This window comes from Balaenoptera ricei, chromosome 2 (assembly GCF_028023285.1).
Source record: "Balaenoptera ricei isolate mBalRic1 chromosome 2, mBalRic1.hap2, whole genome shotgun sequence".
In the NCBI taxonomy this organism is placed as follows: Eukaryota; Metazoa; Chordata; class Mammalia; order Artiodactyla; family Balaenopteridae; genus Balaenoptera; species Balaenoptera ricei.
In genome coordinates this window covers 119,376,323-119,399,333 of record NC_082640.1, presented here as the reverse complement: position 1 = coordinate 119,399,333, position 23,011 = coordinate 119,376,323, and positions in this window count along the sequence as shown.

Here is a 23,011-nt window from a genome sequence, read left to right as displayed (position 1 = left end):
TAATAATAATAGCCAGAATAGAAATGCAGACAGATTAGAGATTTTTAAATTAAAATTTTATATACATGCCAGTTAAAGTTAATATTAAAAGAATACAGGTATTACAGTACCTAAAAAGAAAAAAGCTATGGGTTAATACTTTTCAATTACATTAATGTATTTTTTGAAAAGAGAGGAATTTATATCTGTATATAATAACCTTACAATTTTTCTTTTCAAGCCTTAACTTCTGCAAATTTGTCAGTTAAACTTTGGAAAAATTAATCTTGGTTGTTCATGTTTAATAGTATAGCTAGGTTTGTTAATCCATCTTGGCTCATAGTAGACAGAATATTTCTATTAGTTTTAATTTTAGAGGTTTTTTTTTCACATGAAGCAGCAGATATACAAATAGGAAAAGTCTTAAACATAAAGATAAAATTTTCAGTGATTCATGAAGATTCCATTTCTTAATACAGTCCAGAAATTATAATACTGTCCATGTCTATGTTTCTTGGGGATCAATTCTATCAGCTTCCAAATATTGTTGTGTATAAAAATTTTCCATTAAAATATCTTCATCAGAAAGTCATCATAAATTTCTATTGCATTTGGTTGAAAGAAATATTTTTTTCTTCTGCAAAAATCAGAGGCAATGGCTGAATAGTAGCAAACATTGCCGTTATTTGATCCATTGCTTTAGAATGAGCATCTGGTTCTTGGGGAAAATGATGGAGGCAGTCAAGCCCAATGTCTTTGGTCTTTCTCCTGGCATTTCAAACAGTGGCAGAACTGAAGTGAATCCAGTTCAGTTTCTTCATCTTTATAATCACTTTGATATCATATTTTGGTTTTAAACCTACTGTTTCAAGGCAGGAATACGTAGTGCCATAGGGGTACAAGATACAAACAGTGCCTGAAGCAACCTTGAATAATTCTGGACTCTTAGGAACTTTCTCTCAATACAAATCCATGTAACTTAGCCCTGTGTCAGGGCTGACTGTATAACTAGGAATTTTCCATATTGACTTCCAGATATATTACAAGTTATTAAAGGACAAATAATAAAATGTGCTAATTTGTGTATATATATATACACATACATACACACACACACATGCATAGTAATGCATATATATACATACATGCGTACGTTAACAAACAATAGTCACTGAGACTGTAGTTTTAGATCTTAGACCAACAATATTTTTTTTTTCAGAGAGAAGTATTTTATTATTTCCATTGCTTAGAACTGCTGGCACATGATGGTAATAAAAACAAACTGTAGTCGTTGGTTTTGCTACCATTTTACAGTTCTCTATAGACAACACATACCTCTTTGTAGCTGAAGTTGACCATTCGTATCACTACATTGTAGCAGTGATAATGAGCATTCTTGACTAGTTCCTGACTGAAATGAAATTATCTTTAATTTTTCCATTATGTTTAAGTTTTTGATAGCTATTTTGTAAACAACCCATTACCAAGGAAGATTCCTTCTATTTCCAATTTATTAATTTTCAAATCAGAAGTTAGTGCTGAATTTAATGAAATAACTTTCTATATCTATTATGATGATTATGTGGTTTTTATTGTCCAACTTGTAAATACTACATTAATAGTTTTCCAGAGATTGAAGCATTCTTGAGTTTGGGTGATAAAACCTACTTCATAACATATTATTCTTTTATACAATGCTTTTGTAATTTGCTAGTACTTTATTTATAAATATTTGTAACAGTAAAGGCCTAGAGATTGTCTTTTTTGTGTTTACCTTTTTTAGTTTTGATATTAAGGTCACAGCATCTCATTGAATGAGTTTGGAAGGTTTATATGTTTTTTGGTATTCTGTAAGAATTCATGCAACATAGTAATAGTCTGTTCCTTAAAGGCTTGGTCCTTTTTTTTTTTTTTTTTTTTTAGGAATAGTTTTTGTATTTTGTTATCTTCTGTCTACCACTCCCAGAATTGTTTGTAATATTGTGAAAGCAATTACATCTTGATTTAAAACATAAATGTGTTATCCTCTTCAATCTCTCTCAGAAACATTATTTAGATTATTTTATAGTTACCCGTTGTTTCCTCTAATAGCCCTGTTTCACTTGGTGTGGGGTTTAGTTCTTTTCTGTGTTGACTGTGTTGACTTTAGTTTCTCTCTTGCTGGTGGTTTTCCTCAAATATCTGCCAATTCTTGGTTATCTCTTTTCATGTGTAAATGAGGTTCTAGGTTGAACAGTATTGGTATCTGAAATAGAGTTTCAAGATATCTGCAGACAGCCAAAAGTTGCTAATGGAAATTGAAAGCCCTTCTCATCACTTCACACTTTTCACTCCCCAGCCATGAGAACAAACAGACCCTAGGACAGTTATAGGGAAGATTAGAGTGGATAAAAAATGATCCTGAAGATGAGTTATTTTCCAGTAAGTTCCTAGGTCCTTTATGCAAATAAACCATCGATGGGTCTATCAGGGGTGTTCCCAGACGCAAAAATTTTTCTCAGCCGTAGAGTGCCACCAGTTTAGTTTGCCAAGCTTGGAATCAGATGAAAGGATAAATAATGAATACATAGGAGTGAATAAATAATGTTCTGTTTTAAAAATCTGGGACCTGGGTTGTGAACACAGATGTTTATTTGCTGTTATCTTTTAGAATTTACATAAAAATACACTCATATTATGTATGACACATTTAAAACATAAAAATGAAGAAAGGCTAAATGAACAAAATTAATATATGATTCCAGGATCTCTTCTGAACCAAGAATTTTTGAAATTATGTGTGTACAGACTAAGACTCTACAGATAAATTTATAAAAATGATGGTTAATTTGCATGGTATAACCTGATCATTCTGTTAAATTCTACCTATTCTTCAGATTACCAACTCTTGTTTTATATCTAAGTTCAGAGTTATTCTACCTTAAACTCACCTCTCTCATAGGCATTGCTATTTGGAGAGGGAATTGAGGCTGAAGTTGCTCCCTTTAGGTTAACTAATGTGTTAACATGTATTAAAGTAACAGATTCTTTAGCTGCCATCTTGAATGGTACAAAGGGTCTGAGCCCAGAAGTGGGGGGTGGCGGGTTGAAAGAAGTGACACAGCCAGTATTTTTCAGTAGGGGAGACAGGCATAGCCATCAAAATTCTGGTTGACTGAGATGGGGGCGAGGGTGCCTGGAGAGGAAGCTGGGACAGCCTGTGAATTCCAACTCTGAAAAGATCCTTGTATCCCTGATGTCATTGCCCCGGTTCACTCTCTCATTTTCTTTCTATCTGGATTTTCACTATTGTTTTCTGATCATTCCCCTTGACTAAAGTCACACTCTTCTCCCATGCGTCCTCCATGTCATCTTTTTAAAACACAAACTTGAGCAGTCATTCTCTTCTTAAAAACCTTCAATGACTACCTATTACTACAGAATAAAGTACTAATTCCTTGGAGAGATTCAAAGCCATTCCCTCTCCCTCATTCTACCTTTATTGCACATGGATTGTGTTCGGGAACTCACACTCTGGACTGTTTGTCTTCAAATCTTAACTTCACCGCTTACCTGTTGCATGACTTTGGGTGAGATACCAAACCTTTCTCTTTCTCTGTCTCAGTTTCCTCTTCCAAAATAAGGACCTACTGTATAGCACAGGGAACTCTGCTCAATATTCTGTAATAACCTAAACGGGATAAGAATTTGAAAAAGAATAGATACATGTATATGTATAACTGAATCACTTTGCTGTACACCTGAAACTAACACAACATTGTTAATCAACTATACTCCAATACAAAATAAAAAATTAAAACAAAACAAAATAAGGATAATAATCCTAGCTTTGCATAGGATTGTTGTAAAGAGCAATGGAATGAATACATGTTAAGTACTTGGAAGTAGTACATGGTAACCACTCAATAAATGTTAGCAATTAACATCATATTATACCAATCTACTCTATGTAATTGATGCTATACTATATTAAACTAGTTACAGTTCCCAGAAAGTGCTAGGTAGGCACTCTCCATCCTCCCAGTGCCACAATTTTGCTTATTCTATCTTGGAAGTTGCAAATTTAAGTATTTTTAGGCATCTGGCAAAGCAGGGAAGGAAATTGTGTGAATTGGAGAACATATGCCCTTTCCTTGCAAAAGCATGCAAATTAAAATTTATATTTTAATACTGTCCTGACCAAAGGAATCATATCTGTGGTTCCTCCTCTACTTTTATGGAAAATTACAACCCATCACTCAAGGCCAACAGCAAATATTTCTTCCATCGACTTTTTGGACTTCCTTCCTCCTTTGTACGCCCATAGTGTTGACTGTATTCATGCTCCCATTGTAATGTTTATTGTACTATAATTTAGTTACCTACATAATTGTCTGCCCACTTAAATTTTTTAGTTATCTGAGAGCAAGCAAAATGGCTTGTCTAGTTTTGCTTTTCCAATATCCAGCCAGTGCTTATTACATTTTTTGAATGAATGTAATAGTATCTGGAATACATGCAAATATGGAAAACCAATATGAGTAAGGATGAAAAGGTTAAGAAGCCAAACTGGTGGGGCAGTGAATGCAAACATAAACTGCTTTTCATGTTTGTATTGATTTTGACTAGAATCTCACTCATGGATTGTTGCCCTATACCATCTTTGGTCAAAGGTTATTAAGGACAGCACTTTTAAGCGTCTGCCACTTCAACAAAGCAAGCAATTAAAAGGTGATTTGATAAAGTAATAGACTTATTTCCCAATGGAGGTTGGCTGGTTTTTACATAAAAATTACTAAGAATCATCAAAGTCATTGATAGAAGATACTCAATAAAAGATTAGTTATTTTTCAGATGGGTTAAAGATTATGATTTTCTTCTCTATTTCATCAAGATAGTTTTGCAAAGCAAAATGGCTGAAATGTCAATAATTTACCCAACTGAAGTGCTTCTGTTTTTATATACAACAAACAAATAAATGAAAACCAAACAAATAGCTCTCTCCTCCTCACAAACACATAAGAAAACAAAACAAAACAAAAGAAACAAAACCAAACAAACAAAATCCGAAACCGTCAATGGGAATGGACATGGCAAGCGTCAGGGGTTTGTGGCAACCTCTGCTGGACTGTTCAGGCCCCGTTGCCAGTTCAGGAGCACGTAGAAGCAGTTCTCACCTACTCATTTCCCAGTCCTTGTGACTCACCAGTAGATTTGCACGGAGCTCTCACTTCTTTCTGGGTATATTAATCAGTTTTGGCTGCCATAGCAGATTATCATAGCCTGGGAGGCTTAAGCAATAGAAATTCATTTTCTCACAGTCTGAATGCTGGGAAGTCCATGGTCAAGGTCTGGCAGGGTTCAATTCCCTGTGAGGTCTCCCCTTCTGACTTGTAGGTGGCAGCCACTCCTTCTGTACTCATATGAACTCTTCTTTGTGTGCCCACTGACGGAGGGGGAGTGATCCCTCTATTCCTCCTCTTATCAGGCAACAAGTCTTACTGGATTAGGGCCCCACTCTTATGACCTCATTTAATCTTAAGCACTTCCTAAAGGCCGTACCTCCAAATACAGTCACACTGAGGGTTAGGATTTCAACATATGAATTTTGGGGGGGGGACACAATTCAGTCCAGAGCACGGAGGTAAAGTCCTCTTAACAACGTGCTTTGAGTGCTAGTACAGGACATCATTCTCTTCCCTTTTGGTTAAAACACTTTTTTGATTAATTATATCATAGGTACTGACTTTTTATCTTTTGAACCTCTTTAAACAGGTTATTTCTCACTTTAATGAATTCAACCAGTTTCAGTGATTACTGAGGGAGGGTCTCAACAAATATAATGTCTTTCAAACTCTTAAATAAAAACATCAGCGAAGGAAAAGAAGTTAATATTGTAAAGATCTTCCTTCTCAAACAATTTTTAACAAGGTATTTGCCCATACTGATCTGATCTCAATGAAAAAAACAAAATCCCAAGGTTTATTTGTGATCACGTTCAACATTAACAATAGCACCAACTTTGTGATGCTTCTCCCCAGCCCAAATTCTTAAGAACCCCAAATCTGATGGTATAAATATAGTTACAACTAAATAATTCAATTGATACACATAATGCAATAGATTAAGCAAAGGAGGGGGGAGAGGATATTTTTAAATATGTTTTTTGGTGTTTCCAATAAAGCTTAATTTTTTTTTTTCATCTCCCTGAGCTCCCCAGTCCTTCCCAGAAACTTTACTGTCATGATAGTACCTGCAGAGTGATACCACTACCAGACCTGGCTGTTTGTTTCTGAGTAAGAACAGCTGTGCAACAGACTGTTTGAACAGTCCCCGTTTCAGGATGCAGCATGGATCTCTGACACCGAGGCAGTACTGCACCAGCTGGCTCTGTGTTCGGTACTTTGCTATTCCTGGATGATCTACCTGCTCTCAGCCCTGTCACCTTACTGTTTCTGCCATCTAATTAAAAACCCATGTTACTGGATTCACTCTGCTACAAATTAGCAATGCTTTCTGTGTTCTTTCAGAGCCTAAACTGGCCATTTTTACTTTATGATACATGATTTATTTTTAAATTCATACAAGATGCTTGATTATTTATTTGTGGTCTATTTGAGCTCTCTTGTGGAGCCTCGATCAGAGTAATCCTCTTCTAATGTATTCATATAGAGTGAAGATCTAAATTTCCTAATCAAAATCATGTCAGCAAAAGTAGAGCTGCTCTTATGATAACATTTTAGTCTAGAAAATGATTTTCCTTTAAAAGGGATTCAATGGACATGATGACATAAAAAGAAGCGGCAAAATTACACACAATCAGTTCACATAATCAAAACAGCAATGTTTTATATTCAGCAAGGATTCCTTTTTTTACTATAATAAATGGGAACAAAATAGTCCTTTTGGAATTCTGCAACTGTGTTATGGCTACAAATGCAATACTACTAGCATTCTAGAGATAGGGACAAGCATTTTCAAAACTTTAGAGGAAAGGATCCCATTGAGACACAGTCCCTAAATATACATTCGGATAATATTTCATCACTAACACTGATGTTCTGTCTTCACTTTAACTTCATTAGGAACTCACTATTAAACCAAGATTAGTCTATTTTTAAAACAGCCTAATTCATGCAAGTAGTCAAATGGTTGCTTTTTTTTTTTTTTTGGCTGCATTGGGTCTTTGTTGCTGCTCGCGGGCTTTAGTTGCCGCGAGTGGGGGCTACTCTTAGTTGCGGTGCGCAGGCTTCTCATTGAGGTGGCTTCTCTTACTGCGGAACACGGGCTCTACGCGCTCGGGCTTCAGTAGTTGTGGCTCGTGAGCTCTAGAGTGCAGGCTCAGTAGTTGTGGTGCACGGGCTTAGTTGCTCTGTGGCATGTGGGATCTTCCCAGACCAGGGCTCGAACCCATGTCCCCTGCATTGGCAGGCGGATTCTTAACCACTGCACCACCAGGGAATTCCCCAAATGGTTGCGTTTTAATCACAACTGCTTGGGAAAAAATTATTTTCCTAACATATACATTGGAAGTGTACAACATCTATGGAACTTTTCTATATTCATTAGGAAAATCTGGTCCTGTCTTGTGGGATGTTCCAATGGTCTTCGTGCATACTTCTATCAGTATAGTATTCCAGAAGTGTGTGTTGTAAGGCATATCCAGTTTCTCAGAAAGACTGAAGTTCTGTGAAACAGGTATCATGTATTGCACATCTTTATAATCCTAGAACCTAGCCTGGGCCTGAAATATGGCAGGTGTTCCAAAAATGATTGTTGGTTGACTTTATGAAAACTAAAGAAACAGGGACTAATGTTTATATGAGTAAGGTATTAATTGCCTTCACAAGATGTGAAGTTAATTGCCTTCACAAGATGTAAAATTATAGTATACCTACAAGACAGTATCCAAAACAATTGCATGAATTATTGTGCATAATCATAGTCAAAGCTCTGCTTCTTTTTAATTAAAGGCTCTTTGATTCATAAACACACACACACACACACACACACATCTTTTGTGAATTTGACCTGGTTAGATAACCACTTCCTACTCAGTGATCACATTATCCTTTTGTCTTTTCTAGATTTTTGACTTTAAGGGTTTTATTTATGTAGTGCATTTCTTTACTTTTTACTGTGAACTGTAACAAACTTTGTGTGAATTTTGGGGCCATCAGTTTACATATTGCAGTGGCTACATTTAGGAAGTAAAGATGGAGTGACAGAGGAACTGGAAAATTTTTAAAGTATTGAACGTATCTCTCAGTAGTTAGGCTGCCTTTAATGTGCAGGGAGTCACAACCTCAATCCAGGACAGACGCATACTACCACAGTGGTTACAGAAGACTTCATTATGAGCCTGGAAGTCACCAAGACATTTAAAAAGGGATAGAGGAAAATATCATTCAGAAAGAGGACTTAATTCCCCAAGGGCAATCTGCCTAGCTCCCTTTCTCCCAAAAGCTATCTCTTCCTGCTTCAAACTGCAAGGGTATCAAGAAAAGAAAATTTTCCCTTTTCATGAAAGCAAACTGTAAAGATTCACAAAGATTCACAGATCAGAACAGAGCAGGCTGTGACTTAGAACAAGCATCATAACTGGCTGAAGTGAAACTAATAAGCTTATAGCAAACGAAAATCTACCAGGGTGGTCAACAAGACAAAAACGTAAGTAGGCAATAAAGTCATTGATGAAAGCATGGCCAGGAAGATCATGGCTTTTGTAGCCATTTGGCATAATGCTGAGGAAACAGTCTAAAAGGTAGCCAAAGAGAAAGTATAACATTCAGGGTCTGTGTTGACAGCAGCAGGAAATGGGTGCAAGAGGGAATGCATAGAGACAGGAAATGCACAAGGAGAAGAGGATAAAGAACAATAGTACTAGTAATAAAGTTTTCATATTGTAGTGAAAAACCACTGAACATAGAGGGAACCTGAGGTTCTTTATTGCTTACAGGGAATGTTGGTATAGAGCCCAAGAACTGGACAAGCTGATTAGAGAATAAAAAGAAAGGAGGCAAAAAAAAAGAAAAAAAGGTCAAAGACAATACTTTTGTATACAATTTGTTTTTACGAGTGTATAATTCTTTGTATGGACCACACATGCTTTTTTGTGTTTTATAGTAGGAACCTGTGGCTTCCATTTATGTGATTTTTCTTAATTTTTTTCTGAGCTTAAAAAAATCTAATTTGTATTTTTTCTGATCTTCATTTAAATTTAACAGTTGTATTTAATTATGTATCTATTTGCTTAAATATCTTTATTTGTAGATTAAGGCAGGTAATTTGAAAATAAAAAAATACCTGTGTTTATGCTAATTATAGACATATAAGAATTACCTTAAACACAACTGTAATTATTTATACAGTATATTTTATATATAAATTTATAATTAGGTATATAGTTGCCTACATTAATTATGTACACATATTTACTTTAGTGTTAATTTAGGCATTTCTAGAACTAATTATAAAAAGTTAGAAAATATATTTTTTCACTGTTACTTGGGTCCTCTAAACTGATTAGCTTTTTTCTCCTCTAGACCCTAAAGAACCCCTTCAAACATTATAAACCATGCACAGCTAAGGAGACCCAACCAACATTAGGCATTATCTTGGAACTTTTGTCCAAAATAGAGGACAAATCATTACACCTCGCATCATCTATCACAAAAAAGGAAGCACCAATGCCCTGTGACCCTCACTGGGTTTTGGATGCCACATATTTGAATGCACTTCTGAGCTAGATAAGCGACATAAAAGGCTGCTATTTTGACTGGGCCCAGTAAAGGGCTTTGCATCAGGTCTAAGTTGCAGTAAAAGTAGCTTTGCTGGACTTCCCTGGTGGCGCGGTGGTTAAGAATCCGCCTGCCAATACAGGGGACACGGGTTCGAGCCCTGGTCCGGGAAGATCCCACATGCCATGGAACAACCAAGCCCTTGAGCCACAATTACTGAGCCTGCGCTCTAGAGCCTGTGAGCCACAACTACTGAGCCCACGCGCCTAGAGCCCGTGCTCCACAACAAGAGAAGCCACCACAATGAGAAGGCCGCGCACCGCAATGAAGAGTAGCCCCCGCTCTCTGCAACTAGAGAAAGCCACGTGCAGCAATGAAGACCCAACACAGCCAAAAATAAATAAATAAAATAAATAAATTTATTTAAAAAAAAAAAGTAGCTTTGCTACCTGGCCTATATGATCTGGTAAACCCCACGGTGTTAGATGTATTAGTGGTGGGGAGAATGGCATGTAGATTTTATGGCAAGTCCTGATTGGGCAAATCACAACACAGACGGCAAAGGTTCTGAAACAAAGGCATTCCTGTGCAGTGAAGAATTAAACACCTTGTGGAAAACAGCTACTTGCAGGCTTCTGGTTCCCAGTAGAGAAGAGGCTCTGGTTGTGCAGACTGAACCTGACAGACCTGGCCATCTAAGAAGGCCTGGCTTGTCAGTGTTCTCAGTTGAGATGGGAGTGCCTTGCCACGTTATTCATTCACCACTAGTCCGATACAAAGACAAATTTTGAAAAATAACCTTGAACATACTAGGGTTGAACGATACGAAAATTATGTTTTTTGTAGATAAAAATGATATCAGTAATTTCATATGCTTTAACCTAATAGAAAAATAATATAGAATTTATTCAGTGCATAGTATATGCCCAAGACAGGACTATTTCCTCCTTCCCTCTCTTCCTTCCTCCCTCTCTCCTACCTTTCTTTCTTCTTTCCTTCTTTACAATGTACTTTCCATCCCATTGTATGATTTGACACCATTATTCCTTTCTAAGCTACTAAACGCATTTGTATTTTTGAAGCATTTACTGCCTTGATTTTTTTGATTATCGTTCTTGGTTGCAATAAGAAACTGTGGAAATCATAACCAGCCCCAGTTCCCAATGATTGGCTTACAAATGGATAGAAATCCTTCTTTTAAGATGCCCTTAAGATGTAGAAGCATACTTCTGCTTAGTATACTTATCAAGTGTAAAGCAATAGGTACACCATGTACTAAATGTACATGGTAATTATGGCTTGACTGATAATTATTTTCTGACTGGTTTGTGATTAAATTTTTCACACGGTAAGCAGACTGGTTAGATATTATTATCTTTAAAGCAAATATGAAATTAATTTCATACTAAAGAGTATCTTAAATGCACAGAATAGCAGGAAAGAGGGAGGAAGGATTTTAGAACAATGAACTTAGAAGATATGATTAATTTTTGACATGTTTCCATGTTCCTTCACCTACAAGTCACTTGATAAAAATGACCGAAAAATTTTTTCTCTGATGCTATCTCCTGCTATCTCCTCAGCTCTGAACCTTGTCATTTTAACTAGCAGAAAAGCAGCCTATTTGTACTTTTTTCCTTCTGCATCAGTTTCGATTCCTTTTTATGTACTTGCTTTTATCTAGGTGTCAGATTCTCTCTAAATGATAGATTGTAATCTCAGCTATAGAAAAAAAAAAGAAACTTAGAAAATGGATGGATTTGATTTTAAGCAATCTGGTCTAGTCAGTTGGCAGCCACAGAGAGATGAGCCTCTAGTGAGTTTTGTCATTACGTGTGTTTTACATTAACTCTTGGTCTCACGCGTATGAAAATATTTTATAAGAATTTTCTTCGTTGTATTTTGTAAAATTACTTAAAAAGTCTTTCCTCCTCAGGACTTTGAGGGTAATCCAAAACCTCTGGCAGTTTTAAAATCAGAATATAAATTATATTCTGAAAAACAGTCCATTTCTTCCACTTTAAGTACATGTAAATTAGTCATTTATTCAATCTTTTTATATAATGAGAATATACTAATTGGAAACATTTAGCAATGTAATGAAGATTGAATAAAATGTTCATGGAACCTATAGTTTAATGGAGGAAACAAGGAAATAAAGAGATAATTATAACAGTGTGACAGACCTTATCATAGGGGTAAGAAACCTGCTAGAGGGAATAAAGTTGTGGCTTCTGTAAAGCAGGGACTGTGATGAAAACATACTTAGGTTTTATTAAAAAAGGATGATGGTGCAGTGGTTAAGAATCCGCCTGTCAATGCAGGGGACATGGGTTCGAGCCCTGGTCCAGGAAGATCCCACATGCCTCGGAGCAACTAAGCCCGTGCACCACAACTACTGAGCCTGTGCTCTAGAGCCCATGAGCCACAACTACTGAGCCCACGAGCCACAACTACTGAAGCCTGTGTGCCTAGAGCCCATGCTCCACAACAAAGAGAAGTAACCGCAACGAGAAGCCCGCGCACTGCAAAGAAGAGTAGTTCACACTCGCCACAACTAGAGAAAGCCCGTGTGCAGCAATGAAGACCCAGTGCAGCCAAAAATAAATAAATAAATAAATTTATTTAAAAAAAAAAAGGATGTATCGTTTGCCAATATTTTCTCCCAGACCATAGGTTGTCTTTTCATTTTGTTTATGGTTTCCTTTGCCGTGAAAAAGCTTGTAAGTTTGATTAGGTCCCATTTGTTTATTTTTGCTTTTATTTCTATTGCTTTGGGAGAACAACCTAAGAAAACATTGATACGATTTATGTCAGAGAATGTTTTGCCTGTGCTTTCTTCTATGAGTTTTGTGGTGTCATGTCTTATATTTAAGTCTTTAAACCATTTTGAGTTTATTTTTTGTATGGTGTGAGGGAGTGTTCTAACTTCATTGATTTACATGTGGCTGCTTAGCTTTCCCAACACCACTTGCTGAAGAGACTGTCTTTTCTCCATTGTATATTCTTGCCTCTTTTGTCAAAGATTAATTAACAATAGGTGTGTGGGTTTATTTCTGGGCTCTCCATTCTGGTCCATTGATCCATATGTCTGTTTTTGTGTCAATACCATTCTGTTTTGATTACTGTAGCTTTGTAGTATTGTCTGATGTCTGGGAGGGTTATGACTCTACTTTGTTCTTTTTCCTCAGGATTGCTTTGGCAATGCTCAGTCTTTTATGGTTCCAGATAAATTTTGGGATTATTTGTTCTAGTTCTGTGAAAAATGTCAGGGGTAGTTTTATAGGGTCACATTAAATCTGTAGATTGCGTTGCATAGTATGGCCATTTTAACAATATTAATTCTTCCAGTCCGGGAGCATGGGATATCTTTCCATTTCTTTGAATCATCTTCACTTTCTTTTGTCAATGTTTTATAGTTTTCAGATATAAGTCTTTTACCTCCTTGGTCATATTTATTCCTAAGTTTTTTTTTTTTTTTTTCTGATGGGATTTTTAAAGGGATGATATCACTTATACGTGGAATCTAAAATATGATACAAATGAACTTATTTACAAAACAGAAAGAGACTCACAGACATAAAAAACAGCCTTATGGTTACCCAAGGGGAAAGGGAGTGGGGGAGGGATAAATTAGGAGTTTGGGATTAGCAGATACAAAACTACTATATATAAGATAGATAAACAACACAGTCCTACTGTATAGCACAGGGAACTATGTTCAATATCCTGTAATAAACCATAATGGAAAATAATATGAAAAAAATATATATGTGTGTATAACTGAATCACTTTGCTGTACACCAGAAACTAACAGAACATTGTAAATCAAATATACTTCAGTCAAGGAAAAACAAAGAAGGATGTACCTGTGGCATTGGGTTGAAGGTCTGTGCAGATCTTATGATCCCATTCAATAGATCAAACTGGCTTTAAGCCTTCAAGTTCTTATTGACGATGTGTAAAATGGATCATAAAAACAGCTGAATCTAGAAGGGAAATGAAGGATAAACCAAATCATTTAAATGATTTCTCCACCCCAATGAAGTTTAAAGAATCATATTTAAAGATATCTAGTTTCACATGTGACTGATTATGTTTTACATGAGTTTGAAAGGGAAGTGTTTTGGGGCACTAGAGAGGTTGGGGGAGGTGTCTAATTGTTGAACCAGATTTCCCAGTGTGGTTTCATTTTAAGTTTTGTAATGGAGTCTCTGAATATCATACTCAAAATTTAAGTATAACTGTTATATAAGAACCTATTTCATAATTCATATTCAGAAACACATATAGTAAATGGTGGAAATCTAGATAATCTTCCTAAGGAGTCACTTCTCAATTTCAAATTCAAGAATTTAACACCGGTCAGAATGGCCATCATCAAAAAGTCTACAAACAATAAAAGCTGGAGAGGGTGTGGAGAAAAGGGAACCCTCCTACACTGTTGGTGGGAATGTAAATTGGTACAACCACTATGGAGAACAGTATGGAGGTTCCTTAAAAAACTAAAAATAGAGCTACCATATGATCCAGCAATCCCACTCCTGGGCATATATCTGGAGAAAACCATAATTCAAAAATATATGTGCACCCCCCAATGTTCATTGTAGCACTATTTACAATAACCAAGACATGAAATCAACCTAAGTGTCCATCAGCAGAGGAATGGATAAAGAAGATGTGGTACATATATGCAGCGGAATATTACTCAGCCATAAAAAAATGAAATAATGCCATTTGCAGCAACATGGATGGACCTATAGAGATTATCATACTAAGTGAAATAAGTCAGACAGAGAAAGATAAATATCATATGACATCACTCATGTGGAATCTAATTTTAAAAAAATGATATAAATGAACTTATTTACAAAAGAGAAACAGACTCACAGATTTAGAAAACAAACTTATGGTTAGCAAAGGGGAAATGTAGGGGGGAGGGATAAATTAGGAGCTTGGAATTAACATACACATACTACTATATATAAAATAGATAACCAACAAGGACCTACTGTATAGCACAGGGAACTCTACTCAATATTCTGTAATAACCTATATGGAAAAAGAATCAGAAAAAGAATGACTATATATATATATATATATATATATATATATATATATACACATATATATAATCTAAATATTGTATTCAGGCTTTCACAGATCTATTTTTAACAACAGGCGTGTACATTCAGGGAATATTTTAAAATATCCTGTTTTCTGGAGTCTATGTAAAAATTTTTGGATTTAATTATCTGAACTCCTATGACCCTATTTTTACGTTTGATTTTATTGCAACAACAGCAATGAGACATGCACAATGAAGTATATCATGAAAATAATCATTAGATGAAAAGCTGACATATACTTTTCTTCTAAAATTTACCTCACATTTATTTAGTATTTTACAGTTTAGAAATAGTTGTTTGTTTGTTGTAATCTTATAGTCTTTCCTATTACAAAATTTTTATTTGCTCCAATATCTTGTTTTATGTTTCCTTTTACCCTCTTTCCATCTCTTTCCTCCAAACACTCCTTTCTCTTTTCTGTTCCTTGGACTCTTTTTTTTTTTTTTTTTGTGGTGAAAATTTAGTATAAGTATTTCAAATGAGTAGTTTCTTCAGTATACTCTTCATTCTGGACCCCGTATTGCTTGTGGTTGAAGGTTTGCCTCCGAGCCTGGGGTAGAGATAGGTAAGGAGAAGGCAGAATGACATTTCATACATGGAAGCATATTACCCAGGTTGCTGCAGACCGGTGCTCTAGCCACGCTCTTTTCTCCACATTCCTGGCTTCTAGGGGCAATGTAGTGTTTCTTTAACTTGTGCCCTCAAAGCAATTTTGTTTTAAATCCTGCCTGCCACACAATGACACCCAACCTTTTGATGTTATTTCTTTTTAAATTTATTTATTTATTTATCATTTTTGGCTGCGTTGAGTCTTCGTTTCTGCGCGCGTGGGCTTTCTCTAGTTGTGGCGAGCAGGGGCTACTCTTCATTGTGGTGTGTGGGCTTCTCATTGCGGTGGCTTCTCTTGTTGTGGAGCACGGGCTCTAGGCATGCAGGCTTCAGTAGTTGTGGCTCGTGGGCTCTAGAGTACAGGCTCAGTAGTTGTGGTGCACGGGGTTAGTTGCTCCGTGGCATGTGGGATCTTCCTGGCCCAGGGCTCGAACCCGTGTCCCCTGCATTGGCAGGCAGATTCTTAACCACTGCAATGCCAGGGAAGCCACTCTGATATTATTTCTGTTTTCTTGTCATCTGGCCAGCAGAGGGGTGACAAGTGTATCTTTGATACTCAGGTGAGACACATTAGAGGACTTCTCATTAAGATTTTATCCCAACAATTAGATCCAGAATCTTATTTGAGGGAAAAACAGTAACAACAAACCTATCACATAGGAACATTAGATCAAAATCGTCCAAAATGCCTTCAAACAAGACATGTGCATCCCAACATCCCAATCTTTTTTCCCTTCTTCTTCCTCTTCTTCTCTCCCTCCCTCCCTTCCTCCCTCCCTCCCTCCCTTTCTTTTTGTAGATCTTTTTGGTAAAAAGTAACCAGTTGTGATTTGGCTAGGAGGAGTAATCTGTGGGAGACTGGCAAACGTCTTCTGAATCAGGTTGCCACAGTTCCTGCAGTGGTTGTCTTCCTTTATAGCTTTCACTTTCTCTGTGCTCCAGTAAAACGGTTTCTTTCCCTTAGCCCTATGGGCCGAAGGAAGCTAATGGCTTCCTAGTATCATCAACATGTAGGTGCCTCAGATTCCAAGTTGGTTCCATTAATTCTGTTTACACCTGTATAAAATGTCTCTTCATTAAGTTCTCAAAATTGCAGCTGAGTGTGCTTTCTGCTTCTTACTGAGTCTCTCATTTATATACCACATAATTTAAAATACCGAAGTTTCCCTAGTAAGTATCCTAGAGCTAAAGCCTCAGTGAACTCATGGTTTGCGCCCCTAGATAGAGATGGGCAACATTTGAAGCAGCTGTTGCCCTAGCACATTACGAGGATAGCCAACTTCACAGCCTGGGGTGTAGGTGTCATCACTGTACTAACTTCATTCTATGTTTTAGGGTCTATTGCTTATAAGACCCCACTTTTAGGACCAGATTCTATATCAAGTATGATGTCTTTATTTGTAAGTGGCAGAAAAATCTAATTTAAGCCTAAATATTAAAGAAGATATGTTATCTTATGTAGCATACAAATCAGAAGTAGGGAAGGCTTTAGCTGGAGCAAAAATTCTCTGTTATTTTTTGTGTTTTCCCTCTCTTCAGGCCTCATGCGGACATCATTCCTTTGTTTATTTGCTTGCTGATTTCATTCTTACAGTGATTTCCCTCATGTTTCCAAGATGGTTGCCCAGTGCAACCAGAACTACAAGTGTCCTGGTTTACACTGAGCAAGAACCACCACAATGATCATACCCACGTCCTAGGTTTTAGTGTATAGGATAAACAATAACAACAACAATAACTGTTTTAAAAATTAGGCAGGTGACAATTATCTGATGTGACTCAGCAGAAAAATATCGGAACTCTGAATAACTGAATATAGGAAGGATGCTTTTATTTTTCCTGAAATATAAGGCAACAGATAAATACATTCAGGGACTTGCCTATATTTTATTGCGGCAAAATGGCTTTAAACGTTTCCAACCTGTGCCAGCCTACACTTAATTATTTTTTATTTTTTTACTTATAATTTGCCCTCAAGTTAGAGTTAGTTTTCTTGTTCGCTACATCATTATTAAATGTATGGAGTATATGCTTTCATGAGAATGGCAGTGTGCCAAACTTTTAGTATTTAACAAGTAGCTATGAAATTCACTCTGTTGGTCAAGGAACCACAGAAAGATGCCAAGAGAATGACGATGTGGTCCTGTGTGAGAAAGGCCTCACCTGAGGCCTCACAGCTTCACCTGAGCAGCATCCCACCCACCACTCCCTTCTGGTGAAGATAGGTGGGTTAGATGCTGTTCAAAACGTGCATTTCCATTTGTTTCTCAAAGCGTGTTCCACAAAACAGCAATTTTAAACTATGTAAGGTTACATGGTCCAACAAGTTTAGGGAATGAAGGGTTAAAGGTTGAGTTCAAAATGTATCTTTACTCCTGGATTTCTCAGAACTTTTAATAGAAAGTGTGCATTGCAGATGGTCAAGAGGGTGGTATAGTACGTTGTGTTCCTCAGATATGTTTATACAACAGAAAGTCTTCTGAGACTGCTGTTTGAAGGAGTGTACCTAGATAAATGACAGCCTGAGCATGGTTATCTTGTACTTATGTTTAGAATTTATGAATATCTACATGGTTTGAGAAATTATTTATTCATTCAGCAGAAATTTAGCATTGCTTGCTTTCTCCCTGTCTTAATCCGACTGGACTGCCATAACAAAATACCGTAGACAAGTGAGTGGCTTATAAACAATGGAAATTTATTTCTCACAGTTATGGAGCTTGGGAGGTCCACAATCAAAGTGCTGGCAGATTTGGTGTCTGCTGAGGGCCCTTTTCCTGGTTCACAGTTGGCTGTCTTTCCCCGTGTCCTCACATAGTGGAAGGGGCACCATTATAAGAGCACTAATCCCATTATGGGGGCTCCACCCTCGTGACCTAATCACCTACCAAAGGCCCCACCCCACCTCCTAACACCAGCACACTGAGGGTTAGGTTTCAACATATGGCCGGGGGGTGGGGGGGGGGAATTCATTCTATGGCACTCTCCTTGCTTGATACAATGAAAGGGACCAAACAGGAGCTCCATAAATTTGAGGCAAAATCATCTCTATTAAAACCACATACATCTATTGACAGTGCCCCACTATGCTTGGGACTCTGTAATAAGAGACCCTGACTTTAAGGGCCTTGTTATAATTTGAAAGACAAGAGCAGCATAAAAAGTAATTAAATCTACCAGGTACTGTGTGCCAAGTGACAAATATATAACAGGTGTTCAAGTTAGGGGGTTATCACCAAGGACTGAAAGGGGAGAAAAGGCTTTTTGAAGAATGTGAGAGCTAAATTGAACTTTGAAGGAAGGACAGGGCTTGTAGGAGGTTCAGGTGAAGAGGGCATTTTGAGACCCTAACAGAGTTTTACAGAGATTTGCTTTCCCTACCAGATTAATAATCAGTGTTACTCTGTTAATGCAGAGTGAACATTTTTGTCGTTAAAAAAAGATGTGAAGAAAAGGATTCACCTGAGGAATTACAGATATCACCCCCCCCCCCCATTTAAAGAGCTCATAATATCAGGAATGGTTTTAAAACATCTTTAAAACTTTGAAAATAAGAGAAGCTATAGCATTTTAAGGCATTTTTTGGGCCATGGTAAATCTAAATGATATTGGAAATCTCATAAGAACTGAAGTACTTGCCACAAGCACCTCTTATTGTCATCCAATTTCAAGGTTATCTCCCAGGAATAGTGGAAAATCACGAACACCAAAAATTGTAGACTCTGTAATTTCCCTACCTTTTGCAATTTTTCTCTTTTTCTTTTTTCCACAGGTAAGTTTTCATTTTAAACTTTCATCTCCTTTCCAGTAGCAAAGATAAAAACCTTTAACAAGTTTCCCAAATTGACACTGTATCTCAGCTATACTAGTTTCAACTAAATCAGAAAAAGCCTATAAAGTAAGCTGTAATTATTTCTTTTCCATTGTAAGAATTATATAGAATCTTATGTTGGGTTCTTTAAATCCTAGTTGTTGTTTCTGAGAATTGGTTTCACAAGCACTCAGCTGGAGTTAAGGCACTTGAAATTACCAAGCCACTTTCAGTCTTTTTTTTCCTAATTGGCCATTTTGATTATTTATTAATAAAAGCTGTTGACCCAATCATTGAAGTCATGTTCCAGTGGTTCGTTTACTCCATTTTGGCGAATGACAAGCCTGACAACATAGGAATGTGAAAAGAGTTCTTACCCAAAGTCTAAGTCATTAATTGGAAACCACAAAACTTTAGGCTGAATGATACTACTAGACAAATCTTTATGAAACACTTACAGAGTCTGAGGAACTAATAAAATTATAGCAGGGGCCCAAAGATGGATGAGTAAATCATAGACCATATTTTCAAAGATTTTATTGTCTCCTGGGAGGACCACATGTAACTAAATAGTGATGAGTCAATGCAAATATGTTAAATAACATTAAGGAATAAGGTGAAAAATCAAAGTAGGCAGTGAGAACAACTGAGTCTACCAATCACGAAATAATCTATGTGGTAGAGAGGAATTTAAGTTATGCCTTTAAAAGAAAGTGAGAATTTTTACAAGAAAAAGTGGGATCTGGGGAGGAAGATGAAAGTGTGGACTATGTCAAGAACAAAACAGAGAGAGAGGAAGGTAAAGGGCTTCGGCAATGAGTAATTTCGATTGGATTGTCTCATGGGTTGCCATTGGGGAAACAGCCAGAGAAAAGGTTAGAAGAGAGGTTGGGATCACACTGAAGGGCCCCATGAAAGACAGGGTGGGGATTTGGTCTTGATTTGGTTTTGACAATGAGAAGAGGATTACCTAAGGAAACTATCACTGGCATACAGTTTGTAGCTAAGTATAGATAATACTGAAGTTTGATTACCAGGTAGGATTGCACTGACTTAATCCAGTGATGTACCCTTGGATCTGTGTTATAAGAAGACTCCCCCTAAGCAAAATAAAATAACTCAGGTCAAACATCAGAAGGCATTTGAATCCAACAAAAATCTTTACTAACCTTTGATTCATTTTTCCTTATTCCAGACATAAAATATTGAATGAAAGAATGAAAGCTTTCCCAGTCTAGTTTTATACTAGCTTACTATTCCAAAGATAATGATTAATGACAATAATAACTTCTTGTAGGTTAGAATACTTAATGCTTAAAAGTGTTTCCATATGAGTAGGCTAAAGATAAAAAAATAAAATAGTATTTGGCCCCTAAATTGTAATCATCCCTCAACCCAGCCCTGCCCTGCATTTAGCATTGTTCCCCATCTACACCTCCTTCTCCTTTAGCAAATCTCTGTTTGAGGATTCAAAGGCATTTATTTTTCTCAGCAAAAGCACTAATATAGTCTGTTTTCCAATGTAAAAACAGATTTTTTTGGATTTTTCACCACTTTTTACCACCCCTTCCATCAAGTCAATCTGTCATCTTTCCTTTCCTTTCCTTCCTTCCTTCCTTCCTTCCTTCCTTCCTTCCTTCCTTCCTTCCTTCCTTCCTCCCTCTCTCTTTCACACACATACACACACACACACACACACGCACACACAGAAAGAAAGGGTAAAATATATTTATTTTATACTTCCTAACCAATTAATCAATCATTTTCATTCTGCTTTAGTATTTTATTGGGTCATAATTATTTGCTTTTGTGTTAACTTTTATGATAGATCTACTAAGAGCAATTTCTAAAATAGAAACATTTTACTTGATCCTTTAAAACATTTCATATATGTCTATATCTATCTATCTATATCTAGCTCTTGTATAGTGAGCTATATTTTTCCTTTGACATTTTAAAATATAGGGTTGTCAGATAAAATACAGGACACTCAGTTGAATCTGAATTTCAGATAAACAACAAATAATTATTTCATCTAAGTATACAATAAATATTGCATGGGGCCTAGTTATACAGTACTAAAAATTATTTGCTATTTATCTGAAATTCAAATTTAACTGGTGTCCTGTATGTTTTTCTGTTTTACTTTGTTTTTGCTAAATCCGACAACCCTTTATATTATTTAAATACAAAATAATTACTCTTCTTTCATCGAGATATATTTTAGGTCTAAGCAACAGAGCTCACTGAGACATAACTCAGGTATTTGCAGAACTCTGCCAATTGGAAAGAGCACATGGAAACACTTTTTCAAACAGCTTAGCCAATGTAAACAGTTCTTGATGTTACTGAACAATAAAAGAATTGTAGTATTTTTAATAAAAGAAACCAAATCTCACTAAATAATAGTAAATATTTCTTGAGTTAGAATACAAAAATTTTGGCAAGTCTATTCTACTTCCTAAAATTCTTTAGAGAATTTTACTCTTTTCCCCTAAACTCTGGGAATCAGTAATTCAAAATATTTTATTGCTTTTAGGTAGTTCAGATCTGGAACTGTGTACTGGTACATTTTCTAGCTTTCAGAAAGTCCATAAAAATGATATTAAGGTAGTTTTTATCAACATGGCTTTATCTTTGCTTATCCAATTACTCCCAAGGTGAGTTGGTCTAAATTTTCTATTGAGAAAGAACTTCTACTATATACTAAATGGACCATCACCAAAATAATATATGCTATATTATAAAAAAAAATTTTAAATTATAAATATAAAGTGGATTGACTTCCACTTTGGGAAAGATAAATTAGACAAACTTTTCCCTGAGTAAAATGAAAAACCCTGGACATACATATAAAACAAACATAAGGAGATTTCGAAAAGTGAAGAGAAAAAGACAGACTGGCTAGGAGTGAGTTCCCTAGGTTTCCTTTTGCTTCATGTATTCCAAACTTGGAGGTGAAGAAGTTGGTAGCCTGGCAATGCCAACTGGTAAAGACACAGTAAGCCCCAACAAAGGCCTGCTTTCCAGCCAAAGGACAGGAAAGGAGCAGTCTAACAAAACAGATAATTTTTAAGACAGTAACCGCTTTACTTTAGCCAAAACGTTGCAGAAAAAATTGTGGCCCAGCCCCTACTCACACCAGTAAAGGCTAAGTGGGGAGCCTGGAATTCCACCCTCTCTAAGCTTTAATGAGGCTACTGAGATCTCTCGCTGGGGTGGTATCAGAGAGGTCCCTGAGTAGAGAGCTGAAACTTTTATCCCCCACCAAGAAGTAATGAGCCCTCCCACCACCTCCCCACCTGCCCACTACCCCTGCCCCATGATGGCAGTACGAACACCTGGAGAGCCTGAACTTAAACCCTCACCTAGCTATAATGAGGTGCCAGTCCCCTTCCCAGCTAGGGTGGTGTCTTCCCACCCTCTTCCCCCCTCCCCCGTGGTGTCAGTAATGAAGCACTCCCACCCTCCCAGTCAGGGACTCATCAGTGGGGGCAAAATAAATCCAAAGCAAGCAGAAGGAAGGAAATAATAAAAAGCAGAAATCAGTGAAATTGAAAGAAAAACAGTAGAGGAAATATCCATGAAATAAAGAGATGGATCTTTGCAAAGATTAATAAAATAGAAACCTCTAGCCTTGTAAGTTAAGCAAGACTTACAAGAAAAAAAGACAACACAAATTAGCGACATCAGAAATGAAATGGGGATATCACTACAGACCCTGCAGTCATCGAATGGATAATAAGGGAATACTATACACCAGA